This window comes from Etheostoma cragini, chromosome 19, assembly GCF_013103735.1.
Source record: "Etheostoma cragini isolate CJK2018 chromosome 19, CSU_Ecrag_1.0, whole genome shotgun sequence".
Taxonomy (NCBI): domain Eukaryota; kingdom Metazoa; phylum Chordata; class Actinopteri; order Perciformes; family Percidae; genus Etheostoma; species Etheostoma cragini.
Window position 1 is genome coordinate 9,675,913 of NC_048425.1, and position 12,499 is coordinate 9,688,411.

The following is a 12,499-nucleotide window of genomic DNA, read 5'->3' on the forward strand; positions in this document are numbered from 1 at the left end:
ATGTGGCTACATATCACTTTGGCCACTCATTGCAAACACACTCTCTTTATTCGTCCTTAAATAATGGAAAGGGGAGAAAATTGCACAGCACGGGATGTTAATCAAGAATAAGAGTAATGCTGAGGGGGGAAAAGAGGAAAACACTAAATCATTGGCAAACAGATCAAGGCTTGTGTGCAGTAAATGATTTAAATGCAGACTGACGCAGACACGTAGACAAGTGGACGGCAGAAGGTCAAGCACGTTCATCTAAGCAATGGAGTCCAGGTGGAGGCCGTTTGTTTGACAGTGCCAGGACGTAGCTGGAATTAGCTCCATGCCAGCCATCCATCTACCTTGAGCTAGATATGTCGGGCTACTGTGCATCTAAATGTCGAGCGGCGCAATTCCTCAAATGCCAAATGGCTTTTGCTGCTTCCTTGTTACAAATGAACCTTGTTGCAATTTGTTTGTGATTAACATGATGCCACGGTGTTTGTTTTGGTAACTATACAGCAAGCAGGCCTGTAATGTGATCGTTGCAGGAGCCTGCATGACTAAAAATACAACCTGACCAATGCCTAAGGCCCACTAACAGCACAATTATATGTTGTCCCTGTAGGATTTAGTTTCATGATGACAGTTGGTTGTAATCTTACCCAGTTTGTGGGTAAACCTAGCCTTCTTTCCAAGCAGAAAAGGGCAACTCTGCTTGTGTGCTGGACAGCCATTATCCAGACTGATGAATATGCAGTAAGATAGCTTGGCTAGAGAGAGCTCCAAAGTTTCGGGGCAAAAGATACACAAGTTTAATTGAAAATATTTCAAGGAGCCTAAATTAATTTTTAGTCAAATTAAGTGTGAATTCTCAGTATTTAGGAAATGCCAGCTTCAATTTATGTAGCTAAGGGGCCATTTAGTTTTCCAGCATAAATGCATAAGCAGATGAAATGTCATATTCCTTCCTGTTATATCTTCCAGGAAGACATTCAACTCTACGCTTAGCTGTGCAGTTTAAAATGGGAGATTCCGGGGAAACATAATTTCCAGATTTTCTGCCAGAGTGAGCCTCTTAGCTCGCCCACGTGCACTGCCATTGGCGGTGAATAATCTGCCCAATGAGAAAACATTAGCTGGCATGTGGAAGAAGAAGAGGAGGATGATAGACTGAAGCGTGCAGTGGATGGGCGACTGAGTGATTTGCCTTACATACAGGCCATGGGATAAGCCTCTTGGTTTCCCCCTTGGCAGATAAAGGCCCCCACATTACAGTTATCGTCGCAGGCAGATTATAGACTCCACTCTCTCTGTAAGTACAGGATGACGCTGGATATAAAATTGGCCTCCACTGCCCCACCACCATTAGGAATGTTCTGCCTACACTGTTTGTCACTTCAACCAATCCAGTTTATAGCCACTTCCAAGTCAACGCTTCCACTTGACTATCTCTGAATAGATGTTGACCTATGCTAATCCTCCATCCCACGAGGCAACAGGCTGCACCTGGTCCAAGCTCAAGATATGACCAATAAGATATTCTATGTTGGTGTAATTATGGAAAATCAATCCTGATGCTAGTGCTAATGCAACACATATACGTAAGAATCTCAAGGTGTCAGCCAAATGGCTAGACCCCTCCATGCTTGTGTTTGATCTCATGTGCTCTTATTTAGCCACGGCCGTTTTCATAACATGTGTAATAGAGTGGTGGTAATGAAAAGGAAAAATGTCAATGCACATTTCAATCCCGACTTGGGCTGAAGAGCGACTGGTCTGAAAGGCGGAGGTATATGGCCCCGTGGCCCAGAACTGTGAAGCTGAGCGTGGCTTTGGTTTGCCCCAAATGGCATTGTCGCCTGGGCGTACCTCTGAATAACCTATTTCGGCAGTGAAATGACTGATGGGCTGGGATAAGATGGCAGTGGTGCAGAGTAGAGCAGAGTGGGAAGTAGCGGGGGTTTGCCCATCTCTGGTTCTGCTCCACTAGTGCCTTGGTTCATCACTACAGCTTCCCATGGGCCCAGGTGAGGAGATTTAAGTGTGTCAAGGCAAGATGATTTGTGCAAGAAGATGAGTTTGGGCTTCAATCACACCGTACTGAGACTTTATCACTCCCGTAGTTCTCCTTCTCTCAATCGCCAACCTTCCTTTGCCTCCCCTACTGTGCAAGCTCTTCTTCTTTTCCTTAATACTTATAATCTTCACTCTTTCCACCATTCTTTCTCATTTCCGCCTAATATCTCTTGCTCCCCTCCGCCTTTCTCCAATATGGCAGCTTCATGCAGGGATGACTTGTGGGCACATTAGTGGCAGTGGCAGGGGGGAATGATGGTGATGGATGCCGCGTCTGTCAGTCATCTGAGCCCTGACACAGATGTGTCGGGATGAAGATGCAGAGTGAATCTTTGAAGTTCACTTGAACACTGCAAAGTAACTTTCTGCTGGTAGAACATGTGTGGGTGTGTGCATGCAAACACGTTTATTTACGTAATATGGTGTATGCAGAGAAGCAGCGGGAGGTTGCCGTCTGTCAAGCTCCTTCAGTAAACCTTCAATTTCACATTCTGACATATTTGGAAATGCACGCCTCTGTTGAACCAATATATCAAGTTTGTCCTCTGTGCACATCACGCTCCATAACAAAACAGTGCAGCTATAAGGAATAATTAAGCAAAGAAATCAGGGTCCAAAAGGGCTGCAGTAAAAAATAAACCAAGGGTGTAAAACAAGCGTAGGCCAATCACTGCCCCGTTGCATGTGTGGCCTCCTCTTTATACCAGATGAAACAAACAAAAGCTGAAAAGGAAACCCACGTTTTCATCCTGCTTGCTGTGAGTGCTCTCAGTCAAGGAAATTGCCTTTAAATATTTGAAGGCAATATAACCATTGAGATTTCTTTCTTATTACAATGAAATGCAGCCAAGCGGGACACCAGCTGAGCAAAGCTAGCTCTATAAGTAAATGTTTAATGGCCCATACAGTGTTCCCCACAGGTGGGGAGAAACAAGACAGAGAATATTGTTAACGCAGCACTGATTAGTACGGTATCAAGACTAAATTGGATTAAACATTTACTTCAGTGAATTTTTGTGGTAAACATCCGTCAACAACGGGGGGAATGTATTTAAACAAATGATGGTATGGTCAACTGAAGCCACAATGCAACTTCTGATAATGCTCGCAAGATGCTGAAATCAAAAACATACAAAGTGGTTTCTAAATCATCTCAATTATAGTATGTCTGGTTTATTGTAGACACAAAAGAATGTCTCCCCTTTCTCAGGTGCAACAGGTACTATTTTCTATTTAAATGTTAAGAATTTCCTGTTGTACTGATGTTTTTCTTCCCTTTTTTAAATAATGGCTAAAAAGAGAATATAGATATTAAAAGCATAATTCAGACACAAAAAGTATTATTTACATTCGAAATAGTTATGGCCCAAAAATAAGAAGAATTTAGTGATCCAAATTTCCATTTAGTCAATGTCCCCATAGTGTGGCATGACACCAGCATGGATGACATGCTTGCAAAGATCTGCCCAATTCCCAATATTATAAAATATTCGGTAATATGGTATACTAGTGTCTGGACAGCTTCATTTGAAAACGGTTCCTTGAAATTTGAGGTGCTGTGTGGGGAATGTTAGTTGTTGCATTCACAGAGTTGCAAAGCTGATGAAAGCATTTTTCCTCTGCCTACTAAAACTCCTTCGGGTTGTGTAGAGTGGCAGAGGTGGCGGTTTTTCAAAGCATCAGTCATGCATAATACAAGCCACTTTGTTTATTAATGGCGAGCACTCCCAGTGGAGACTCAAATTCTAGCACGGGCACCCAAGTCACACAGCTTTAATATCTGATGGCTAAATAATTAAAGTGAGCTTACATCACCACACCCTCTGAAGATCTGGCCTCTACAACTCTGCCATCTACAAAGCCAAGGCGTTTCCCACACCGTGATGCACTCCCACTGATGTGCCTGCGGTGCTTTCATGTGCCATGGCGGGGAAGGTGGATAGGAATGAGAGAACATCCCAACCACACACTTTAGAGTAAGCAAGTCACCTCCCCAGAGCTAAAAGCCAACTTTTAAGACATTTTCAGAGAGCCAAATCTCAAGGAAGAAACCGTTTAATGTGAAAACCCAAGAACAACTGTGATTCAACTACACCTGCTGCTGTTGATAAGGGCTGCGGAATTCATTACCAAACATAATTCATGAGAAAAATGTACTTTGTAAATACCACTATTCTTGCAAATAAGAACTTGAATGCCATTCCCATTCATGGCAGTTAGTTTGTGACGTATGGATTGGTGCATGGCTTCTCTTGCTTCGAAGGGGCATTAATCACACCCGAGGCAGATCCTCAGCACCTCGGCCAGGCAAAGTGCCATCTTTCCTCTCCCCACTCCGTCCTTCTTTTTAATAGAAAAACTATGAATGGCTGTGTTTATCTGGTCCCTGCAGTCGTGTATGACACCTTATTTTGTGTCGGCGCCCAAATCTGTGAGTGCAAGACAGGGCAAATCAATTTAACTGGCAAGATGTGCTCACGAGCTAGATAGCTACATGTAGGAAGATTGCAGAGGTGATTCGTGTACTGGTGTATGTTAACCTATTTTGAGCTTGATTTTGTCCTAACTAGATTCATACTGTGCTCTATATCAGACTCATGGAAGAATGCAGAATTGAAGATACCCTGAAGCAAACTGAGAATGGTTATCTCTTTACACAAGAAAGCAAATGAAAGAACTGGAGATAAGAAAGGTGAAACATTTCTTCATTGAATGCAAAAATCACTAAAACTATGACTTGCTGATTTTCAGATGGCTACGTACCAATTCCCCCAAAAAGACTTGCTTCATTATGTCTATTGTTATTTCACTTGGCAAGATATATTGAACTATTTGTATAGTGTTACCTTATTACCTTTTCACATTTAAACTTTTTGGCAAAGGAATAAAGTAAGAGCTAAATAATTTTCCATTTAGGTTTTGGCAGTCTAACATGTCTAGTTAAAATCTAGGTTGCATCTGCATTCTGCCTGTTGATGTGTTGATTGTACATTTCAGGAACAAACAGAGGCTGCCTTTCTGCAGCAAGCATCTATAGCCAAAACAATACGACAAGCAGTCTACTGGGCCCACTTCAGCCCTTGGCCCTGAGGTGTCAGGAGTACAAATACTCATGAAGGAAAGCTATGCAGCGAAAAAAGAAACACTTGTACGCCAGCAAGTACATACCTATACACAAACCAAGCAGCATGAACTTTGAGGGTTCTGCTGAAGTGTGTTTGTGCTATCAGACAACAGGAATGTGGATTCCAACTGCTGCTGAGTGCTGCTTGATACGCCCTCTTTTCTGCATTACTCTTCAAACTATCAAAAAAGCCCCGACCTAAAGCCAAAAGTACCAAGCAAGAGCAATCCTGTTAAACTAACTACCACAATAGTGGACACAACAATCAAAAATCTCTGAACCAACTCTGAAGTTGATGACACAAACGCTCCATTTATGGTCTTGGCAGCTTCTTGGAAGAGTGTAACCTGGCCCACTTTAGATCTCCTTTCACAGCAGCACAAATGCTCAGGTGCCATAAAAAGGAGTTGGGAGGGTAGGGTAGGGGGGGCAGGACAGAAAATGTCAAACCAGCAAGCTTATCTTAACTGGCCAGAACACCTGAGGCGTGCTTTTGGTTTCTCATCACGATGTGCGTGTCCGTGCATGTGGTTGTGCGTCTTGGATTTGGTGTGGAGGGAGAATAATGAATACTAATGGCGTTCTCTGAAAGAGAAGGGTTGTGACTTGACTCTCAAAGGAGAGCGCTCAACAGCACTCCCGCTCAACACCCTTACAAACATACACACACACACACACACACCTGACCTCACCCTGCAGCCCAGAGATAAAGCGGTGATTATCAAACATAGCAGCTTGCCATTAGCACAGTAACCAGTGATATAGGCCATTGTTGAAAGAAAAGGACAAGACTTGAGAAGAGAGGGACACACACTGGGCGGTTCTCAGCAAAGAAGGGGCTCAGACCCAGGGAGTCGGAGGGCAAGAGGCCCTGCTTGTTCAGGATAGGGTGGATGGATGGGTGTAGGCAACCACTGACCTCGTCAATATGCATGTGCAGTCAAGCAAAGAAAACAACAACCGTGACTGTTCTCCCATTGGAAGTGGACCAGAGCACACAGAAATCTTGGTTCCAAAAGAAGTGACAGAGCAAATAGGAAGTAGAAAAGAAAAGCTTAGAAGATGACACGGTCTAGAAGATAATGCAGACTAAAAGTAAAGTGACTGGAGAGGAAAATAAAAGAACAAAAACAACAATGGAGAGAATATTGAGCGGTTCAGAAGCAACACTGACACTGAAATTCATTGCTACGGTAATTATATGCTCAAGTTAAAAAGGTAAAGAAATCCATGCCAAGATGACTAAGGGGAATAGAATTCATACAGCGGGTCAAAAGTGTGTGAATATACAATATCTCTCCAATTACTTTAAGGGCACTGTGATGTGGGTTGCCATGATTACCAAAGACACGCAAAAAAGAAGGGTCAGTTCATAAACCACAGAAACCCTGTAATTAACATAAAACACACACACACACAAACACACACACACACACGCTATAAGCCAAGTAAAGACCCTGCAGGGTATTTTACTGCATAATGTAATGTGGACAAACATAGTTGGCATAAATTAAAACAGCTGTAAGTGATTGTACTTCATTGCAATCAAATCTCATAACACTCGCAATGAATTTTTTTAGAGCACTCTTACCTCTTTCTATTTTCAGTTTTCAATGTTTGTTTTTCAGGAGCAAAGCAATAGGATTGTTTTTATCTTCTTCGTTTTTTACAATAACAGCCCTGCTGTAAACAAAGCTTTCTGGAGAGATAACAGTGGAAGTGTTTTCCTTTTTAAGTTTCAACTTAAAAAAAATATATATTTGTGTGATGTGCAAATGCTGCTCACATAAACCACAAGTAAAGCTGAAAGAAGGCCCAGGTGATGTGTGAGCAGTACTTACAGCCTTGTTTGAATCTTAAATCATTTGATAGTGTGAGGTGATGAAGGTCAACCTCCCATTTCCTGCCTGTCACCACAAAAATCTGGGGTTGAGATTGTCCTCAGAATGAGGAGGATGATTCTTGAAATGTAGCCCATAGCCACTGCAGAAGATGCTTTGAGATGGTTTCTATGATATCCAAACGTGTGTGCATTAGAGGGCACATGCAAATGTACACCCATGTATGAACACACCAGGCCGAGTCCTGGAAACCCCCAGTGGAAATTCCATCCAGTGCCAAGGACAAAGTGATCCACACAGCACTTAAATCTCTTGGAAGCGCTCTGTCTACACAACACCAAAGACAGCCTGAATCAAAATTAGCTTTTTAATCCCTTTAGCCCTATGCAGTGGGGCGTTCAGGTGTGGATTACCTCGCATGGCAAACATTTTTTCCCCCTCTGTGTCCAATCCAGGGTCGTGGAAAGTATGCAAAAGTATGTTGCAGATGAGCAATGAATAAAGCCAGACAAACCAACAAAACCGCCGTTGTGCCACTGGTGATGAGTGATGATCACACATATACGCACGCCTTGGGCAAAGCTTATTGGGCTATATTTGGAATGATGTAGGCAGTTCACACTGTACTGTCAATATCTTATAAGTAACAGAAGAAACACTTCAAATGCAACACATCTATCCACATAATGAAGAACAGACTGACAGAAGAGAGTCGGACCTTACGACACAGACAGACACACTCCCCATGGATCTAAGCAAGAAGCCATTGCGAGGTTGGCAGAGAAGTATGTCTGGCCAATGGCCAAATATGTATTTTTGCACATTATGAGGGAAACCAAATACGAGAGACATGCCTACCTACATATGTAGGCCTACATTTTTTTCCACATAAACATGTATTTTAAAGTGAAACTCTGCATATTTTCAACCAGCTCTGTGTCACTGTAGTGTGGGCAGTCCATGCAGATGATTGCTGTGCGGTCTCCCTCCATGCCACCAGCGCCCAAAGCTCCTCGCTCACCGGCTGGACAAAAGTCCGCCAGCTTATCTGGCCGCATTGCCCCAAGCGTGATACAGAGCTGACTAAAAAGAAATGGTAGTTTCACTTTAAAAGATTTACATCCCTAATAATGAAAACAAAAAATAGTACCTGTTCCTATACCGTAAAACCTACAGTATACTTAAAAACTACAGATCTCTCTTTTTCTCGCCATCTTTATAGATTGTTTGGAGTGCAAATAACTCTCTGCGGTCGACTTTTCACCACCATTTACAGCTGTTGAATTATTCCTCATTGATCTAATGTTACATTTCATTTTCAATCATTGAAAGTATTGTTATGTGACTCCAGCCATGCAGCGCATTCTTTGCCGTGGCAAAGGCCCGTGAAAGAACGTGTGAGGCAGACGGGTGAGCTTCTTTCTTTGCACAATCGAATAATAACTTAATAAAATCATAAACAAGTGTACTTTTGTTCTTTTACAATTCGAAAACATATTCAAAATAAGAATATTTGTTGCAAGCCCTACTGACAAGTCACATTGTTACTGGGATTAGTGAAATGCCACAGTTCAGTGGTCAAGGCTCTCCAATTAGCTATAATCAGAGAAATGTGGGGGAGACTTTGCTGCATCTGAATAGATGGTAATGAACTGCTTTACATATAGAAGATTGCAATTGGTTGCTGTCTTGAACTGACGAAAGGGGGCTCCGAATGGGGCAGCTTTCCATCCCAGCGGATGATGGTAACAATGGAGATCTTTAATCAGTGGCGGATGTGTGCACAAAGCAGAAAGAACACGCCTAACGACAACAATATGGTTCCATCTTCACATACTGTAAGCTAGCCCCATTTAATTGTCATATGTGGCAAACAAGCAACATGTAAGCACTATATATTGTTGTTTCAGTCCATTTATAATACAAAAATACATTAATGTTGCAATCATATCTGTTAAACATGGGTGGGTGTGGGCCAGTCAGGGAGTGCAGCATAGGCCCGCAGGAGCTAATCCAGACAAGCGTAGCATAATAATGACATTGTGGGAAGAGAGCAGCAGGTAAGGCCTGAGCCTTGAATCTCATAGACCTAATTTTCTAAAACCCAGTGATGGGTTCAGGGCCACAGTGACAGCTTAAAGAATGCTTGGTGCCTTTCTTCTTAACAGGCGGTCTGGCTTGCTTAACAGACTGCGCAGGCAGGTGGAAGACTTTCTGAGGTATGAAGGTATGTGAGAACATCGTGTTAAATAGTCTGAAGCCTCATGGGGAGCAGTACCATGACCACTGCCAATTTGCTGATCAGAAAGGGAGAGGGGCAGAGGATGCTATTGTCTGTAGATTGGAGAGTGTCTATGCTCACCTGGATGCAGGGGGACGGAGTGTGAGATTTCTGTACTATGATTTTAGCTCAACGTTCAATACGATACAACCACACATCCTTGTAAATAAGCTTTTGATGATGAAGGTTCCAGGTGTTTTTATCTCGTTCATTTTATCTCGTTTATTTGTTAAGTTAAACTCAAAAGTTAAGTCAGACAATATCATGTCAAACACAGGGACAGGGAACTGTTTTACCGTCTTTTCATTTTACCATTTACATAACAGACTACCGTCCACAGCAGGCAAGCTGTCAGGTTGTTACATTTGCTGACAACTCAGTGCTCATCTGGTTGATTGAAAATGATGACTACAGCTACTATCAAAATGAGATAAAAGCCTTTGTTGATTATTGTGATGCGCATTCCCTGGAACTCAACGTTAACAAAAGAATTAGTCCTAGATTACAGGAGAAATAAGATCACTGCTGAGGCAGTGGAAATCAAAGGTGTATAAATAGAAAGAGTGAACACATACAAGTATTTGGGAATTGTTTTCAATGACAGGCTAACTGATCACGTTGACTCATTGAAAAAATTAAGTCCACGGGTTTACTGTATGAGGAAGTGGCAGTCCTTCAAGGTGAATACGGATGTGGTAAAAATGTTTTTTATGTCGCCCTGTTCAGGGTAATCTGACCGGCAGGGTTATAGTTGTGGTAGGCTAAGACCCCCGTGACACAAACTAAACGGTATTATCTCGCTTTTATACCTCACGCTATTAGACAGCCAACAAGCACTTTAAACGTTCATTTTTCTAAGTTCTTATTTTTTTTAAATTGTATTTATGTATAGTATGTATAGTATTATTGTACAATGTATTTCTTGTATTTATTCTCTTGTTTTTATGGGTATGATGTGTGTGTGAGCACTGTAATTTCCATTTTTATGGATGAAATAAACTTGCTTGAGGATTTTTGGAGCTGACGTGAGGCTTGACCAAGGAGGTGGTAGAGTGTGTGTGTGTGTATTTGTGTGTGCGGTGGTAAAGGCTCCACCACAGTGTTGTGACAATCCACCGGGTTATGAAACTGTCTACGAAACAGGCTCTGAAGCAAGTGGGCTCTTATCACTAAGAGGGGTATTAGTGTTGGTAATAAGCAGTGCCACTTGGTTGACAATACATTGAGCGCTGGTATTTCAGACAAGGACTTGATATGCTAGTCTGTAATGAAAGTATTTATGATGCCGATTGAAATTGACTCCCAGCACAAGAGCAGCGTTGTAATGTGCGTGTGTTGTCTTTTGGTAGATAATGAAAATGCTGAAAGTGTGCTGCTAAGAACAACACAAAGCAAATGAGAAACGGCAGTCTTTGCTGTGTAGGCGTACATTAGGAACTGCTACAGCATACTGCCAGGGGGAAAAAAAGAGCAGTGAAAACAGCCAGCCAACCAACCTATTGCTTTTGCTTTATCACTCACACGAACTTCTTTATGCATGCTTGTCAAACTTGCAGCAAGTGAGCACAAACACAGAAGATTGACGGACAAGCCGTTGGAGTGCGGGGTGGCGTCCGGGCATGCACTTGGGTTCTACGTTTGTCATTTGAATCTAGCCTTGCCTTTTCAAAGGGCTAACACATAAATGTTCTTTGCAGGCCAATAACTTTTGACACAACATTTTTATGTTAATTGTGTCAATTTAAATAGCTTAGCAACTTAAGATGTGAGTGTTCAATCCAGTTATCCAAGCTAGACGACAGAGGAGGCGGGGGGTTGCCACTGAACAATTTATTCACGTTTCAATTACTGAAAACAGAGATGGGACTGATGACTGCTGTGTGTCAACATTGATCAAGTTGTAAGATGCAAGCTCTGCATACATATGTAGTAATAACTGCCAGATAATAAAGAGGAAAAGTGCTAATTTGATGATCTGAGTTATGACTGGTTTTCCAGACACGATTTAGACTGCAGAGCAAACCAAAAACCTTCTGGCTTCCCTTTGAGTAAATTAACACCCCTTGTATAGCAGCACACATACACATCCCAATGAAATGGGGACAAGCAGACCATTCGCTCTATGTTTAAACTGAAGCAAAAAAGACATTTGCCATTGTTAATTGCCATCATTGTTAGTATTATAATAAAGTATTTTCTGACAGGCTATTTAATTGGATCATTTTACAGCCTGGTGATTATATTGATAAAGTCAAACTTCATAATATAAAGGACTTACTTTACTTGTCTCTGAAGATGAATCAGAGAATCAAAGAAAATCAGCAACTGAAGATTGACCTCAGAATGAAAAGACAAATTAATTGAAGGGTTTTGTGAACATTTACACCCCCAACTAAAACTATAAAAAGTCGTGGTCATTCTCATTGAGAAGAGATTGAGAACATTCCTTCATATCTCCTCTATGACACAGGTTGGCCCTCATTTGTACCCTGTCACCACTTTGACTGTGAGGACTTGTGCACATGCAACTGTGGGCTGCAAGGAGAATATGGATAGCCATAAATCCAGTAAAGTCTGTCTATGGAGGCTTACCACAGCCATTTGGCTGCAAAAGGTTAACGAGAGCCCTCTGACGCCAGATTAATTGATGCAGATTACAGGTACAATAAGGCAAGTGAGAAGAAAGGGGGGAAAGGTGGTAGAGAGAAAAACAGACAGATAGACAGACAGACAGAAGTAGTGTTTGTTGGAGAAACACTAAGTGGATGTAAATGGAACACATGAGCACGAACTTGATGAGGAATCAATAAATGCTATTTACTCCTGTCAAAGTAATGTATATGCAGAGTGTTGAAAGAGAGCAAGGAGAATAAATACAGAGTAAAAAGAGAGAAGACAAAACTGCAGTGGAAAAAGCTCTGGTTGGGGAACATCAAAAGAATCATCAGAGTGAAACTCTGCCTTGTCCCTGACAGCTTAGGCTAAGAACAGCGCAGCAACTGATGCACCACAGAGCACTGGGCCAAAGACATATACTGTAGAAAGTAGGACAGAATAAGCAGTGCACAGGCAATTATCAATGGATTTTCTTGAGCACACAATGTACCATGACTCATAGCATGTGAGATTTAGCATCTCAACAACGAGTCAAGGCCATTCTCTGCCATCATGCGTCAACAATTACTATGGGTGGTGATTACA

General features: G+C 42.0%; 1 protein-coding gene across 7 annotated transcripts in view; it reads right to left on the bottom strand.

Moving 5' to 3' along the window:
• The window catches only part of nrxn2b (neurexin 2b), a 589,914-nt gene that overhangs the window by 201,025 nt on the left and 376,390 nt on the right, over positions 1 to 12,499 (bottom strand). The gene's annotated exons all lie outside the window — the stretch shown is intronic.